This window comes from Varanus komodoensis, unplaced genomic scaffold (assembly GCF_004798865.1).
Source record: "Varanus komodoensis strain SLA01 unplaced genomic scaffold, ASM479886v1 scaffold15, whole genome shotgun sequence".
In the NCBI taxonomy this organism is placed as follows: domain Eukaryota; kingdom Metazoa; phylum Chordata; class Lepidosauria; order Squamata; family Varanidae; genus Varanus; species Varanus komodoensis.
This window is the reverse complement of record NW_025335440.1, coordinates 17,713,640-17,729,418: the sequence shown is the minus strand read 5'-3', so window position 1 is coordinate 17,729,418 and position 15,779 is coordinate 17,713,640. Positions and strand designations below refer to the sequence as shown.

Here is a 15,779-nt window from a genome sequence, read left to right as displayed (position 1 = left end):
AACCCACACCGAACCCAGACTTGAGTCTGAGTTATCATTTTTTCTGAATCTGGTCTGGTCTCAATTGTGTACTCACCTGTGTTCTTCCCCCGGTCCATCTCTATTGATGAGCATCAGCCAAGCATGCTTAAACATTAGCAAGTCATCAGCCTCAGAACACTAATAGGTCAGCCTCATAGTCACCCTGCTGAGTGATTAGTGGAAGATTTTGAAATGTTGTGCTGCAATAGGGTGTATGTTATGCCTTCCTCATAGGAACATACTTGTTCTAAACTCTGACTTGGAAAGATGTCGACACCCTCCTGGGATGAGAGAAAACATCCATAGGGGAATGCCTTCATGATTTATGTGGAGCCTCACTTGGGCTTCAGTGTGTTTAGGATTCAGATAGCTGTAGAACTTCCTGCTAGAGATGTTGGTCTGAGAATAGAAGTCCAGAGCTATCCTCAGAAAGGGCTATGCAAAGGATGAAGGCATGCGGCTTTGGCTTTTCTTGAGGAATTCCTTGCTTCCATTCCCGTTTTCCTTCTATAAATACCATCACTCACAGAAAGATGTCTGCAGCATTCAATTAGCTTGGAAAGTTCCTCTCATATACCTTGAGATAAATAGACAGAGGATCGATGGATGGATAACGGATGGATGAACTGACAGATACAAGACTGAGATAGATAAGGTGTAAAAGAAAGCATAGACAAGATGTTTAGTTTCTAGAATACTGTCCAGAGGCCTGGTTTGTTCCTGGTTTCACTGCAACCCCTGAGCCCTACTGCTAAGAAATCTTTCTTCAGACTAATCAGGAAAAAAATGCAAAGTACCGGTTATAAGGCTCTTGACAAGAGTGCTTAGAAAACCCTCAAGCAGCTGAACAAGCTAGCATGTGTCAGGAAGTTCATCCTGTGTGGTAGCAAGCTTATCATGGACTTTCGGGGGAGGTGGGGGGGCTTCATAAAGAATATTTCGTATAATATGTCTACCAAAAGGGATCGTTTTTCCCCTTCCCAGTGTATAATGCAGGCCTGCCCACATGTTGGTCCCATTGAGACTGTCTTTCTTGCAGAGAAGTGGGCGTAAGATTACAGCCAAAGGCAGTTTTGGGATCGTGAATGCTCCTTCCTAATTTGGGTCTGGTTGGCTTGAAGAATTATTCTTTATTGTTTATATTTATTTCCCACTTTTCTCCCATAGTGGAACTCAAGGTGGCTCTATGTAATTGCCAGGTGGTCTCCCCTCCAAGCTCAGGCCAGGCCCAGGCCTGCTTAGCTTCAACCTGGAGAATACCTGATGTGCTTCAGACCATACTCTGGGTTTTCATTGCCTTTCCAGATATGTGATTTCTGGCACAGCCATCCAGATCTGCCAGAGTGCAGCTCCCAGCATGCCCCAGTCAGCACATCTGGAGGATACCAAGTTGCAGAAAGCTACTTAAGCTGTTTGGGGGCACTCAAAGCTCCTCAATTCAGGATGTCCCTGTTTTCAAACAAGAAGAAAGTTAATGTGGGAAGAAGCTGGCCTGATCTGAATGGTCTTAGGGCAGTCCATAAGCCACAGAGCACTCAGGTACAGGTGGTGAGTGGTGTGTTACCCATCACATCAAGTCCCCTGGCCAGATACACATGGCACAAAACATAATGCTGCACCACCAAACATAATGGTGTTAATCCCTCTTGGAACATGACCAGTGTGCAAAGCAGGGGAAATAAACCTTGCCGGCCTATTTCTCCAGCCATGATCATGCGAACTGGGCTACTGATGGTTCCATTTTCACATTTGCCATGGTCTTGAATCCATTTAAATGCTGAATTTGAGCAGGTTGTTAGTTCAGTTGGAGAAAGAAGCTTTGTGGGACTATCTTCAAGCCAACCAGAACTATTCCTGTCCAACACTTAGTAATGTTGCACATTATTGCCCCGAACAAGGGTAAAAAATGCAACTCACCAATGCTTTGCAGTTTACTTCTTGAGCGTTCATGATAGGAAATTGCTTTGAAAATTCACTTGCACATTTTTTGGGGGGAGGGGGGATAACATTAAAGCATCAAGAAGAGTGGGGTTAGAAAGAAAAAAAAAGAATTGAATGATGCATCCACTCTCTTGCGAATGTGTTTATCCGAGGGGTGTGAATTTCACTAGCATTTGGGGCAGAAGGCAAAAGCGGTGTATGTCCCAGCCTATTTTCAACGAAAGATGTAACTGTTCGTAACTAACCCTTAAGGGAAGCATTTCACCCTTTTAGACTAGGAGGAAAAATTGCACAAATGCAAGGAAACCTCTAAGCAACTGGTGGTTGGCAGAAAGTGGGTGGGCCAGGAGAAGGGGGGCAGCCCTATGGGGAACTCCAGGGGTCCAGGAGAAGGGGGATAGCCCAGTGGGGAACTCCAGGGGTCCAGCTTTGACTCCTGGCTTGCAGGTCTACAATGATGGCTTGTCCTAGGGCTGCAGCCAGGCCAAGGTCTCCCCCTCCCCGTCCCCGTGACAGCCCTGTTTTCCAACCTCTCCTGGTCACACTTGCCAAACACGTTCTTACTTACACACTGGAAACAATGCAGTCCTGTGTATGAGCATCTGAATGCGGGAAGGGAAGCTGCCCGCAGCATTTGTTTGGATGCAACTCACAGAAAGAGCCCGAGAAGGGCAAACACCTGGGGAGCAAAGCAATCTGCCTTTGCATTATTGAAGAGCAACTTTTCGGCTGAAGACTTGCAGTTGATCTAATGAGGGGCAGTTGGGACCTCCATCCTGTGTGGGATTGCCTCATTCCACTGGTTAGACTTTTCCACTCTGCAACCGTTGGATTAGAGATGTTTCTTTTGTGCCAGACTGCTGGTAACAGCTGGAGTCTGCACTCCCCCCACCCTCCCAATCCTTTCTTTTTCCATCAGACTGATCAGTGTTACATTCCCAAATGCACTTTGGATTTTTTTGGTTTTTGTTTTTGAAGAGAAGTGCTCATTTTTCCATGATAGAGAACCCTCCATTTATTCGAGCTGTATTTATGAAATCGATGGGCTATTTTATTTGACTTTGAATTAACAACTCCAGAAAAAAATGAAGCTCAGACAATGCATGCCATTGTTAAAATTTGGAACAATTAAGCTGACATGTCAAGGTGGGGGCAAGTCAATTTTTGTTAAGAGAAACACTCCTATGTCCAGGGGACGAATGGATGAACATTTCAACCTTCTGTGTCCCCCTTTTTCTAATGCCGTATGGATTTAGATCCGCAGATAAAGGGCATAAACATGTTGATGTCAAGTATACACAACATTAAAGGCAGCAGCTGTTTAAAAACTAATTTTGATTAACGCAGTCTTAGCAAGGAAATGCCCACTTCACCTCAGTCTATCAGCCCAGTGGGTAGCAAACAGTTGGAATGGCTGAACAATCACTGAAATTCTTCGAGCACCTCCTTGAAGTCGGCCTGGTTCTCCTGGCTTCCTGCTTACAATTGCACCCTTCACTACATTGTGCATTGCAAATAGGAAAAAAGCACATTTTCTAAAAGGTGCACTCAAACACACACTTCCCAGCATGCAGCAGAGCCTGAAAATGTGCATTTCCTCCCCAAGTACAAGTTTTAAAACTGTGCATTTTAAAGATTTAAAACTGCACATTTTAAATGTAACAGAAATACAAATGTAGGAATTTGTGAATGTTTTGGGAAAACATGCTGGCTTCTTGGAGTTGTGAATGGGACCTGCACTCAAAATTTCTGAACATAAATGAAATTCTAATTCACTAATGATTTACCATTTTTCTGGCAATAATTGGGTTTATTTGTTACTGGAATTTTAAATCACTTTCACCAGGGACAGTTACATTCTTTGGAATGCCTTTTGCTATAGCAATGCAAACAAAACCACCCTCCCTGTTGTTAAATTCAGATCTTTCTGTGGGCAAACTGGGCAGCAATACAATGCCTGCCTCCCCCCACCCAGACCCCTTTCCTGTCCTTACTGTGACTTGCTTTTGGAATGTAAACACTTGCCTTGTCCGGATGGCAACAAGGATCTCATGGCAGTGTGAGGGCACCAGTGGTGGCCTTGTGACAACATGCGACCCTATAGCATTGGCTCTAACAGCTGTTCTGTCTCTGTCCAGAAGCTCCTGCAATTAAGCTGTAGCAGAGAAATATACATACTCCATGAGCGGGATTCCCTGTTCTTTGTGGATGGGGTTTCAGAGAACTTTTATGGATGTATTCAATTTAGGAAAGCAGACCAAGTTCTGTATCTCCCAGAAATGTAGTTTAGGGCATTTCCCCCAGTGACTGCTCAGAACTGTAGCATGGCAGTAGATAGAAATTGCAGGAATAATACAGTCATGGAACTAGACTGCCTCATTCAGCAATGTTGGGGTACAGTCTTACTCACTCATGCCCCCGTGGCTTGCAAACCCCCGCATCCAGAACCTTTCAAGTGTCTCATGCCCTTCCAGGTGGAAGCCAGCAGAGTGGAAGGATCAACAGAGGCACTGGTGATCTGTCCTGGGTGAAGCTTTTAAGAACGAGCTGCAGAAGGCATAGGGTAAATTGCATCCTGGCCTCTCCAGTCACCTCTATTCCTCATTCACCATAATGCCTCCTTTCTCTCCTCTTCGAGGTCACTTTTCTGACCATGGAGAGTCGGCCAGCATGGTTCCTTCCATGCCAGCTGCAACGGGGAGGTGCCTGAGGTTGGACCTCTGATTCCTCTTCCAAGGTCAGAGTGCTACCTCCAGGGACCTAGCAAAGGTGTGCTTTGCATCTAGCAGTCCAGATTCTGCAAGCAGGTCTACCAGTTCCCAGGAAGCCGGTCTTTCTGCTGGGAAGAGTTTTCAGCCTTTCCTCCACAATGGTGCTAAATATCCTGTCTGCTCCAGCATTCAAATAATAAATGCAGCTCTGGAACATCCCCAGAAATTATTGTTACTACCAGCCAATGGTGATTAGGGAACTAGACCACCCTGGTCTCAAGTACATATTTGCCACAGCCTTGCTTGCTTAACTGTCATGTCGGCATAAATATAATTTGAGGTAGGAGTTTAATTTCTAATAGTGTGAAAGATAGAGCAGGGTTCCCCTGGGTGGTCCAAACAAATAAGAACCAACAATATCTTTGTTTAAGCTATTTTGGAAAACGTTCCAACAGAGGTTTAAGCTAACATGAATTTTCTAATGTCTTAAGCCCCAAATATGTAAAAAGGAGTCCAATATTGGTTATGTATGATTAACGAGTGACTCGCATTTGCTTCAAGCTGAAGGAAAGCATGTGCTTTTGCTTAGCGTTGTTAATTTGAATGTCATCAGTAGCAGACGAAACCCCAAATTTGGTTGCACAAAATTACTGTTTGCTTTCCTTGAGGAGAGATGAATCTTCCTGATTACAGGAACTGTTGCCTCCAGATATCTGTGGATGGTGAGGCTTATCTGAACCTAATTGCCCTTGTCCAATGGCTTCAGTTCAGCGCAGGGCAGCTTCAAGACATACTGCTGCTTGAGGTAAACGATAAGATAGGCCTCTTTTTCCCAGTATACTTAAAGAAGTGGTGAAGCCGGCAGCTGAGTCAGAACCATGGGAGTCAGAAGCCACTTCAGAGTGTTTGTGGACTTGGTTGCACACCCGAAGCTCCTCGTGTCTTCCAAGAAGAGGGATCACATGAATAGGGCCTCCAGGATATCCATGGTCTTCCAGGTTAGTGGGCCTACAGTATTCACCTAAGACCTAGAAGGCCATGAAACTGACTGGCTGAGATGGGGCTACTTACTAGCCATGTAGGAGAGGGCAGGATAAAAAGACAATTACTAAAAAGAGATAGAACTGGATGGAAACGAGACCTGGTGAATGCAGAGCATGGAGGCTGGAATACATACAGCATTTTATCCCATTTTTAGATGCCCCGATACATGATGGGTAAGGAAGGCTTGGCAGGGAGACCAGTGGCTTGGGCAATAAGGGCAAGAGCTATCTAGTTGTCTCACATGGTTTTAGTGACTGTTCCCATTTTTGGACCTCAGTGGCTTGGGCCATAGAGTGGTATTGTCTGGGAAGGATTTTCATGAAAGCTTTCTGGCAAATCAGAAGGTGAGGTGGGTACAATAAGGGTATGGCTTGATCCAGTATTTTCTGACTTAAGACCCACCCTTGAGTACAAACTCCAGCATGGGACTCACTTTCAGTTGCTTAGCCACGCATGACCTTCCTCTCTTTCTGGGGAGGACCAGGTGCAGGAGGGCAGGCATCCTGTAACTTTAAAACAGGGGTGAGCAGCAGATGGGCTGCATGTGGCCCTCCCCATCTTTGGTTGTGTGGTGGCAGTGGCAGCAAAAGAAAAGCAACAGCTTGCCAGAAAATTTTGGCAACAAACCACTGTTTGCTTAACAGGAGAACTTTAGCTTGGAGACGAGTTAAATGTGTCTTTTTAAAGCTTGCACGGTAAATGGTTGCTGAACTTAGGCAGCAAACTTCTGCAGGTTTTTCGTTCCCAACATGTGGTGGTGTCACAGTGGCTGGTGCATAACCTACAGGAGGAATCTGAAGGGTTCAAAAGGGACTGCTGAACTACCTGAGGTTGCCCTCCCCTGCTTTAAGATTCTGATAGAAGAGCTCAGATGCACCTGAGGAAAAGTGCACCTGCTGAAGTTCCCTTAAATGTTCAAGGGAGGAGCTCTCTTCCTTGTTTTATCTTTTCGAAAATGAATCCCAAAACCCAAACCTGAAAGAGCAACAAGACGAGATGTAGGAGCTGACGTCATGGCCACGTTACGTTGGAGTGTTTGCAGACCAGGAGCCTAGAACATCCTCTGAGACTAGCTTGGTTTCCTAAATGGTGATCCATTGGGGTGCGTGCTTTCAAACCGTAATGTCGGAACTGGCCTCAAGGACTGGCATCGCTGGGTACCTGCCAAGGCCTGCAGCCTTGCACTGCTGTCCCATGGAGATGGAGGCTACGAAACAGCTTGCCCTCTGCTCTCTTTCTGGTAATGGGCAAACAGCTCTATTCAGAAATGGATCACCAGTTGCAAGTATTTTAAGAGAGTGCTGAGTAAAACTTAATGAGCGTAATGCCAATGGGTGGCTTTTATACAGATTTAATAACTAAACTAAAATTCAGCTTATCATCCTTGCATCCTGGACTGGAGAGTGTTCAGGCCTGCAATGCTCACCTTATATTTGAAATGACCATTGGATGTTGCCTGAGTGAGGAATATGACATTTGGTGACATCTCTGTCTGGAACCTGTCTATATTAGCTATTCTTAACTGTGAAGGTTTGGGTAAAAAGATGCTCTTGGAACCTATTTTACCCAGGCCCATATTTTTCAAGTGAGACAATGATTATTCAAGGTGGGATATTGAGAGTTAACAGAGAAATAACTCTATTTCCCACAAAGACTTTGCCTTCTGCTGCTTTTTTCTTCTTCTTCACTCTGACCTCCTACAGAGAGTCAACGTGCTCCAGCTGCAAGCTTTTTGCCCCCCTCTTAGACTATCTCTAATTTCAAACTCACAGAACATTAAAAAGTCAGTTCACATCTCCTCTATAGTCAGTCTGCCCCTGGCTCTGTCATGGCAGTACCAGCTTTATGTTAGCCCTATTCTGAAAGTTCACAGTTTGCAAAAGCTTGGAAGGTAAAATCCTGACCTCATTCAATTCAAGGAACTTCCTTCTCAGGTTTCAAGAAGACTTAGTTTCATCTTTGAGGGGTTCTTTTCTTTTTTTCTTTTTGTTTTGGTAGAGGAAGCTAAAGAAAGTTTGCAATATTGAGATGGGCACTTGTATGTGGAATGTAATGAATATCAGAAGGAAATAGAATTACTCCAAGAGATGAGCATTATTTTTATGTGCCATCAAGCCACAGAATCATAGAATCACAGAATCAAAAAACAGTAGAGTTGGAAGGGACCGAGAAGGCCATCAGGCCCAACCCCCTGCTCAATGCAGGACTGTTAGGTCAACCACCCCCTCAGATGTCGGTCCAGCTGTATATAGAATGCCTCCAGTGTGGGGGAGCCTCCCCACGTCATTGGTTCCATTGCCCTGTCAGGAAATTTTTCCTGATCTCTAGCCAAAATCTGGCTTTCTGTAACATGAGCCCATTATTCCATGTCCTATACTCTTGAATGATGGAGAAGAGACCCTGTCCTTCCTCTTTCTGACAGCTTTCAGGTATTTGTACAGTGCTATCATATCTTTCCTCGGTCTTCTCTTCTTGAGGCTGAACGTGCCCAGACTCATCTCCAACTTGGGGCAACCCTGTGAGTGACTACCCTCCAAAATGTCCTGTCTTGGGCAACCTTGCAGCTCTTGTAAACTAAAGGCTGTGGCAGTCGTTATACAGTCAGTCCAACAAGATTAGCAAAGCCCAAGCAATTAACTAGACGCAATGTTAATTTTGTGAATGCAGCCTCAGGAGCTTCTGTGTAGGATCATGGCCATAACAGTAGGAAAAAGAAATATAATTCCTTTCCTCTATGCATGGCCTGATTTTGTGTGTGTGTGTGTGTGTGTGTGTGTGTGTGTGTGTGTGTGCGCGCGCGCCAATCTATTATTTACATCTAGAGGAAGCTACTGACAGCAGTGATGGAAGCTTCTCTCATGAAAGAATTTGGGATGGGAATAATTTTCCTTTGCATTATATCAGGGAGAAGGGGTTGCTCTCTTCCTTGCACTCAATGGTCCTGATCTTCCTTACTCACCCCCATAACTACCACTATCTGCTTTTTTAAAACCATGCAGAATAATTGCATTTGCACAGCTGACGTCATGTCAAGTCTGGGGGAGAGGGAGTCCACCAGGAACCCAGCCCTGACTCTTAGCTTACTGCAATCCCCCAAGGCACCAGGACATGCAATAGTTTTGTCGGCACTAATTCTGGTTCTGCCTACTTTGGCTTGGTCCCCAGTCACAGATAGAATGCTCCCCCGAGATGGTTCTTGGATTGAAATTTAGGTCATGGGTTGAAAAAGGTTCCCCACTCCTAGAGTAAGGCTGTCTTATTGCTGTCAGGCCCAGCCAATTTCTGCTTTGGAAAATTCCACATTGATTTTTTAATTTATCTAATATTCATCTTTAGCAGTTCAAAAAGGAAAGACAGAATGATTGAGTCTCAATGGACTATAGAAACAGTAATAAAACCATGGCTGATTTCAACTTCCTTATATTTGCTGGGAGATACATTCTGCCAAACATGACCCTTCCAAGAGGTTCCTCACATGTGTAGCCAATAACTTCCTTGAGCAGAAAGCGAAGGATAGGATGACAAGAACAGCTACACTAGACTTAATACTAACCAACAAAGATGATCTGGTAGGTAGGGTAACAACCACGGGGTCCCTGAGGGAGAGCGACCATACCAAGTATGCTTGACTGCAGAAGGGCCAATTTTAAGAAATTCAAGTCAGTGCTAAGTAAAATTCCCTGTCAACTCACCCTAAAGAAGAAAGGAGTCCAGGTTGGATGGGGTAGCTTTAAAAAAGAAAAATCTTAAAGCATAACCAGAACTAATTGCAACAAAGAACAATAATAGAAAACTATACCCCCACCCCAGGGCTCTAGAAAAAGTTAGAAGACAACCTACAAGCTAAGAAGAACATGTACAGGAAGTGGAAAGGAGGCCAAGCCTCAAAAGAAGAGTATAAACAGACAGCAAAGACGTGTAGGAATGGAGTCAGAACGGCTAAAGCAAGTTATGAACTGAGACTAGTGAGGCATGTTAAAAATAATAAAAAAGCCCAGTATAGCTACATTCAAAATAAAAGACAAACAAAGGAAAGGGGCAGCTCATCAAGGATGGCAAAAATATAAGAGCTGACAAAGAAAAGTTAGAAGTGCTCAACTCCTACTTTGGTTCAATCTTCCTCCGCAAAAGAAAATGCGAACCTGACTACAGAGGAGGAAGTACCAAGTGAAAGGGGAGGATGGCAGTCCAAGATCAACAGACAAATGGTCAAGAAGCATCTTGAAGAGGCATTCAAATCTCCAGGACCTGATGGGTCCAATCCTAGAATATTAAAAGAACTTGCACAAAAGCTCTCTGAGCCACTACATAAAATATTGAGAAATCTTGGAGAACAGCGAAAGTGCTGAATGATTGGAGAATGCTGGTGTGGTTCCCGTCTAGAAGGAAGGGAAGAAAGATGAACTGGAGAACTATAGACCAGTTACTCTAACTTCAATCCCTGGGAAATTACTAGAGAAAATCATTAGAAAATCAGTCTGTTTGCACTAAAAATGTAGTGATAAAGAGAAACCAACACGGATTTCTTAAAATTAAGTCATACTGCACCAACCTAATTTCATTCTTTGACTGGGTTACCACCCAAATGGACTGAAGAAATGCAGTGGACACAATTTACTTAGACTGTAGCAGAGCCTTCAACAAAGTGCCCCATCACATCTTGTAAATAAATCAGCAAATGGTGGGCTTGACAGAACTACTATTAGGTGGATATACAACCAGGCTTCAAAATAAGACACAGAGAGTGATAATCAGTGGTAACTTCTCAACTCAAGGGTCAGTCCTGAGACCTGTACTATTCAAAATATGTATTAATGATCTTGATGAGGAAAACTAGGGAATGCTAATGAAATTCGTGGCAGATACTAAATTGGGTGGAATAGCTAACACCCTGGGAGAGAAAAAGAAGATCCAGAGGTACCTACACAAGATTGAACACTGGGTAGGAAACAACAGAATGAAATTCAACAGGGACAAATGCCAAGTTTTACACTTAAGCAAAACAAACAAACCCAAAATCAGCTGTATTGATACAAGATGTGGAAATTTTGACTCAACAGTATTTGGAGTAAAAGGGACCTTGGAGTAGTTGTGGACAACAAGCTAAATACGAGCCAGAAATGTGATGCAGCCGCAAAAAAGGCAAACAGTATTTTGGGATGAATAAATAGAAGCATCACTTCCAGAAAACGAGAAGTACACATCCTCCTATACTCTTCATTAGTCAGACCTCACCTGGAATACAGAGTTCAGTTTTGTGTGCATGGGTCTAACAGGATGCTGATAAAATGGAGAGGGTTGAGAGGAGGGCAACAAAGATGATGCAGGCCCTGGAAAATGTCCTATGATGAGAGGCTGAAAGAACTGGATCTGTCAGCCTTGATAAAAGACTACAAGGTGACACGATAGAACTCTGCAGGAACCAAAAAGGCCTTTCCCAGAGAAGAAAGAAAAGACCTCCTCTCACTCATCCCAGGTTGTAGGACACGGAACAATGAACTTAAACTACGGTAAACCAGGTGCAGGCTTGACACAAGGAAGAATTTCCTAACTGTCAGAGCAAAATGACATTTGAACCAATAGCCAAGAGAAGTTGTGTGCTCTGCTACACTAGAGACGTTCAAGAAGACAGACAGCCATCTGAGTGGAATGGTGTAAATGGACTCCTGCAACAGCAGGGGGTTGGATCCGATGGCGTTCCTGGCCCCTTCGAACCCTCCTATTCTATGGCTCTATGATAAATTACAAAAATAAGTTGCACCTATGTAGACGGCCACCAGCATAAGCAGCATCAAGGTCTCACATACATAGATAGACACTGCTATCACCATAAAAATAAACCCCAATAATTAAAAAGTCAAAGGTTGGTAAGACTTACTGGTAGTTTAATTTTGCACATTTTTTGTTTGATTGCCATGTTAATAACAGTCATAATATGAGTCCAATACACATATTTGCCTGCTCTGAACTAAATCCTGTTACATTCAAAGGTACTTATTGCCATGTAAGTGCTTGGAGCATTGCAGCAAAACAGTGTCATCCTATATATGATTACCAGGACGTACATCTTATTGAATTTATTTCTGAGTATTTTGTTATTTAACTTCAATATTGCTAAATTGCCAAATCTCTCAGGGTGCTTTACAACCGTTTCTAAACAGTATCGTGTTACAATAAAAACAACCATAATGTTTACCATAATGCAGAATTTTAAAACCATTTTAAAATGTAAAAACAATCCAACAGCTAAAACAATATTTGACCCAGAAGAGACATATGGATATGTGAAGAATTTTCTTTTCCCCTATCTGTAATGCCTACAAGAGATATTTTCCATACTTTCCCCCTCTAGTAACAATTTAGTGGATCCAACTGGGGTGAACAGAATTTTCTTTCAAGTAAGAAGATGCAGAGTTTTAATGTACACAGTTTTGACATTTGCCTTTGTGTTATCTGAAACCCTTTGATTATCCTGTCCCTCTTGAAGCCAAACTGCACTACAGTCCAGATGTAGAAGGCTCTTTGGACTGGTTGCTTCATCTCCTCATTTATGTTCTCAGAAGGAAACACCCATGAGGAACAGGAAGAGGAGTCCCATGAAAGTTCCAAAGTTAGTAGCGCCCCCCTGCATGTGAAAGAGCTTTGGCAGATACGCAGCAATGTTGGAATGATGTTAGGCTATCTTACATTTCAGAAGGCATCTGACAAGGAATTCAGTGTGATTTTGAAAGTTTATGTTTAATTTTGAACTTTGCTGAATTGAAATGTTTCTGAACCAACACAAAAACATGTCTCTAACATCAGGAGGTGGTATCCATTGCTGTGGGCTATTTTTCCCTTAACAGAGTTCAAGAGAATAGCAAAAAATATGATTTCAGAATGAACTCCATGGACATATGGCAAACATACTCCAAATGGTCTCAGGGATGACTGATGGACTTTGTGAAATGTCTAGAGAGCTGGGGGAGAAAACAGCTGGGAAGCTAGGAGAACAGAATATAAGTCCAGAAAAGTCATGAGGGGATTATACAGTCTTCGAAAAGGAATCTCACAGAGTGCTTGGTTTCATTCCCTCCACAAATGGAAAAAAGAAAGAAAGAAAGAATCAACACCACAGAACACAGGGAGCAGAGGACAAACCAATGAAATGCAGAGTTTCCTTTAATAGATGGGGAAATTGACCTGAAGCTATCTGAACTTGCAAAGTTTGAGAGAGTTGCCATGACACTACTGAAATATTCTAGTGTGGATAGCTTGCTTCATACAATTGAACCCCTTTACATGACCACTGAGTTGATTAAGGTTAGTCTGCAGGGAGCAATTTGAGGCTGAAAGATATCCTTAGAAAACAGTCTCAGCTAAAGTGAAGGATCCAATATACCGTGCAAAATATTAGAAACTGGCTCAGATGATGGAATCTGGTGCTGGTTTTGGAAAAGCTTGCACTGTTGTTTACAAAAATGAGACCAAAATGATTCATGGTAGGAGCCAGAGTTGGCTTAAGTACAAGAAGGATGGGGTGGGACTTGGCACACTGAAAGCTGATGGCAAGGAAGGCTCAAGTCAGTAGGAAGGTCAATGCAGTCCAGTTTCTTGGCACCATTTCCTATTGCTGGAGTAGTAACATGTTGGAAAGTCCCATGAACTGGCAAGAGCTATGTGTGAGCAAGGGGGGAAGAGGGGGGAGGGAGAGAGATGGGCTCAGAGAAGACTTAATTGTTCTGCTTTTATTTTCTACTTCTACCTTTTACCTTTTACCGCAAAAACAGGTTCTGCCAGACAAACCTTGTGGAATTCTATGACTAGGTTTCGAGATGGCTAGATGGAGGGGATGCAGTGGATGTGGTTTACCTGGGTTTCAGCAAGGCCTTTGACAAAGTGCCCCATGATATCCTAATGGAGAAACAGAGGAGTTTTGGGATACACCAAAGCACTGGCCGGTGGATTAGGGCTTGGTTGACTGACCGAAAGCAGAGGGTAACCATTAGCGGGGAATCATCGGGATGGCGGCCAGTGACAAGCGGGGTGCCCCAGGGCTCTGTCCTGGGGCTGATCCTGTTTAATCTTTTCATAAATGACATGGAAGAAGGGGTGAACAGTCTGTTGTTCAAATTTGCAGATGATACTAAAACTGGAACAGTGGCCACAACTGAGGAGCAGGTACTCCAGATCCAAAAGGATCTGGACAGACTATGGAAGTGGGCAGGAGACAACAGGATGGTGTTCAATGTGGATAAGTGCAAGGTCTTGCACTTGGGGCATAGGAATAGGTGTCATAAGTACACATTAGGTGACAAGTGGCTGGAGAGCAGCACTTGTGAAAGGGACCTCAGGGTGCTGGTTGACTGCAGGTTAAACATGAGTCAACAGTGTGATGCGGTGGTCAAGAGAGTGAACACCACCCTTGGTTGCCTAGTCAGAAGTGTGGCTTCTAGATCGAGAGAGGTATTACTACCACTCTATATGACTCTGGTGTGCCCACAACTGGAGTATTGTGCTCAGTTTTGGGCCCCTCATTGCAGATAGGATATAGCCAGGTTAGATTCAGTGCAGTGTAGGGCCACAAGGTTGGTGGCCGGTTTGCAGGGGATGGGGTAAGAGGTGAGATTGAGGGAACTGGGTCTCTTCAGCCTGGAGAAGAGGAGACTCAGAGGGGATATGTTGGCGACATACAGGTACGTGAGGGGATGTCACATGGAGATGGGTAGAGACCTGTTCTCCCCTGCAGAGGAAGGCAGGTTGCACTCCAATGGAGCAAAGCTCAGGGAACCAAGGTTCCGTTTGGATGCCAGGAAGCTCTTAGTTTCCATTTACCTCAAGGTTCCATTTAGATGCCAGTTAGGACCCCGAGGGGGGGAATGGGCTTCCATGAGAGGTCGTTGAGGCCCCATCGGTGAGGGTGTTCAAAGATATGCTGGACTTGCACATGGGGGGCATGTTGTGAGCGGAGCCAGCTGGAGCCGGGTGTCAGACTAGATGGCCTGGGAGGCCCCTTCTGACTCGCTCTGTGTCTATGTTTCCATGTTTCTATTCATAAGATACTGATGGTCTTGGGTTCACTCTGATAGTTCCGGGGTTGGAAAGGATCCTGTTTCGAGCCCTTTAGATCTGCTTTCAGGCAGGTGAAACTTCTCTAAGCTGGATCTCTTCAGACACTGCTGGATTACAACTCCCACCAGTCTGTCAGAATGGCCAATGTCCAGAGATGATGGGAATTGATATTTGCTATGATGTCTGGAGTTGGTGAGAATTGCAGTCCAAAACAACTGGAGGTTAGGGATGACAGGAGAGGACAATGCTGGACCAGATGGAGAAGTATGGCAGCTTCCTTGGCATGGCAATTCTGTCGATGCCACCTGAAATTAGACTGGAGAGGGAGTAGATTTTCTTGGCTTATATTGGGAGCATGGATAAATAAATTGACCTGAAATCTGGCAGTGAAGAAGAGATCATTTTGAGGATGGTCCATGTCAGCTATAAAGTAGAAAGGGAAAATGTTTAATATAGAGTAGTTTAAATTATTTGTAATGTGGAATGGAAATTCAGTTGCATGATAGCATCCATTGCATAAGCTCCAGAGAATGTACCCATCTGGGATATAGGCTGATGTCTCCATGGCTGACAGCCACTCAGCCACAAGGTAGGGGTGAAGCTGGGGTTGCCATATCCATATTATCTACATAACACCCTACTAAGGACAAGCTATTTACCAGCCTTTGGAGCTTGAGTTGAAAGCCTTAAATATGGCACGCTAAATGAAATGGTTTTTCTTGTTCACTGAGTACTAGGGATTGCTCAGTGTCACGCAGGAAGTCTTTTCTCAATTATTGCTTGGGAAGCTTTTAGTAGAGGGAGAGGCAACATTTCTAGTGAACATTCATTATGCATTATGAATGTTTGAGATGACCAGACAGGGAATCTGGTCGCATGAGTTCCATCCCAAGCTGGCTACTTAAACTGCACAGCCTTGCTCACAAAGAGAACAAAGCCTGGCTCTGAGCACATTGCTTTCAGTCACCCTGTGGCAACTCAGCAGGATTTGCTTTCTAGAGCACTCACTGC

At 44.0% G+C, this 15,779-nt stretch overlaps 1 long non-coding RNA gene across 5 annotated transcripts in view; it reads left to right on the top strand.

Annotated features, from left to right (window-relative positions):
- The first annotated feature begins 5,570 nt into the window (after positions 1–5,570).
- The window catches only part of LOC123020924, an 88,480-nt gene continuing 78,271 nt past the window's right edge, over positions 5,571–15,779 (top strand). For all 5 annotated transcript variants that reach the window (XR_006414221.1, XR_006414219.1, XR_006414222.1 and 2 more), the window contains exon 1: positions 5,571–5,671. This is a non-coding gene — a long non-coding RNA (uncharacterized LOC123020924). The remainder of the gene's footprint in view (positions 5,672–15,779) is intronic.